This window comes from Athene cunicularia (assembly GCF_003259725.1).
Source record: "Athene cunicularia isolate RWA chromosome 17 unlocalized genomic scaffold, athCun1 chr17_part1, whole genome shotgun sequence".
Lineage (NCBI taxonomy): Eukaryota > Metazoa > Chordata > Aves > Strigiformes > Strigidae > Athene > Athene cunicularia.
Genome location: NW_020799122.1, coordinates 10,938,492 through 10,940,440, shown reverse-complemented (window position 1 = coordinate 10,940,440; position 1,949 = coordinate 10,938,492).

The following is a 1,949-nucleotide window of genomic DNA, read 5'->3' as shown; positions in this document are numbered from 1 at the left end:
TTGAACCTATATTTTTCGGTTGCATGGGGTTTCTTTTAGTCTGGCTTCATCTATGTACTTGAAAACTGATTTAGTTCTGACTCAGGATCAGTTGATCTAGAAACTCTGCTGGAACTCCTGGCAAAGGAGAGAAGGTCCCTTTGTGCTGGGACTGCGGCTCCTCGAGCTCTCACCTTGTGGGCAGAAGCTGAAGTACAAACGATCATCGTGATGGGGGCAGGAGTCCCTCCCCTGGTTCTCCATCAAGCTTTAGGGGGAGACCCCGGGCATCCGGGAGGCAGGAGGGCTCTGCTCTGGCAGGTACCACAACCCATCCTGCACGGCAGCCTCTAGGCCTGGAGCCCACAGCCTTTTTTTCTTAAACCGTATTTGCCTTGAGTGCAGGAGGGGTGGACGGGGAAAGCTCTGGGTTTCCTGTGGGGACAGCAGGCTTGGGGAGGGGTGGATGTGCTCGGTCCTGAAGAGGGGCAGTTGCTGTCATGGGGGCTGCGAAGGGGCTGTTTTTCCTTCTGGGTGCTGATCTGCGAGAGGGACCTGGCTGAGGATGTGCCCCAGAGGGTGTTGCTGCGGGGAGATGGGGCTCAACACCCCCTTGCCCTGCGGGGCTGGGGCAAGGAGAGGGCCCCCTTCTCCCTGCCTGGGCCCTGGTTATCACACCCAGCCCCTGCCCCGCCTGCTGAGAGCAGCGGCAGCACCTTGTTCTCGGTGCGAAACAGAAAAATATCGTGTGCACAGAAAAACAATCGGACACAGCGCTGAGCCAATGTCTGTCTTTAATGTGTCTCTGTGGGGCCATGCCCCTCCTCAGCTGCCGTGTCTCACACGAGACTCTCCTCTCGAGGGGAAGGGGCTGTTTAATTGCTTTTGAGCAGTTTCACCCACAGAAAGGCACGACGAGACCCTTCCCGTCCTCTTTCACCCCATCCTTGCTGCCTGATGAGAAGAACCGAAGCGCAATGGGGGCAGTTGCCCAGGGAGCGTGTGTGGCCCCGTGCCACGGCTCCTGCCGAGCTGCCGCTGCGGGCTCCAGGGGGGCCGGGCACTCGATGGACACAACGTGAGAACAGCCAGACCCCGGGGGGTGAAGGAAAGTGCTGCAATAAGTTAAATTTTAAATAGTCTGATGCCCTGGGGCTCGCATGTGTGGGGCAGCCAAGCGTCCTGCGGCCGCCACCTGCCTGGGCTGGATCCTGGGAGGTGCTGAGCCCCAGCCTTGGTCCTCGCTGGGGCCGCGGCGTCCGTGGCCTGAGAAGTCCCTGACCCAGCGGCGGGTCCGTCCAGGCTGCCCGGGGGTGGGACTGAGCCCCTCTCCCCCATCCAGCCCTACTTGAGGAAGACCAGCAGGAAGAAGGTGGAGACAATGAGGACAAGGATGCCGGCGGCGAAGCCGAGGCGCAGGTTCTCCATGGAGGCGAGGGGGGGCTGCGTGTCCAGCAGCAGCCCCCGACCTGGCAGCCCCACCACGAAGGCGCCCGGTGCCTCGGAGCTGCGGCGGAGGCCGCAGGGGGACACCATGCTGCTCACCGCGAAGACAGGGGCGTGGGCCGCAAGTGCCACCTCCACGGCCACGGAGTGCGCTGAGGCTTGGTGGGCGTCCGGGGTAGCACTGCTGCCTTCCTCCTCCTCCTCCTCGTTCTCATGTGGGGTCCCCAAGGCCGGCGTCGCCCCGGGACCCCCCAGAGCCAGCTCAGGCACCAGCGTCACCATCCTGCAGAAGGGGCAGCTGACGAAGGCGACGGTGGCGGCGCGACACACCAGCTTGCGCAGGCAGCTGAGGCAGAGGGAATGGCGGCAGGGCAGCTGCTGGGGGGCTCGGCCCCCCCCGGCACCCCAATACGCCTCATAGCAGATCCCGCACTCCCTGCCGGCCTCGGGCCCCACCGCCATGGCGCTCCGGGGCAGCGCAGCCCGCCCGCCGCGGCTTTTGAAGGCGGGGGGCGGGCGATGGC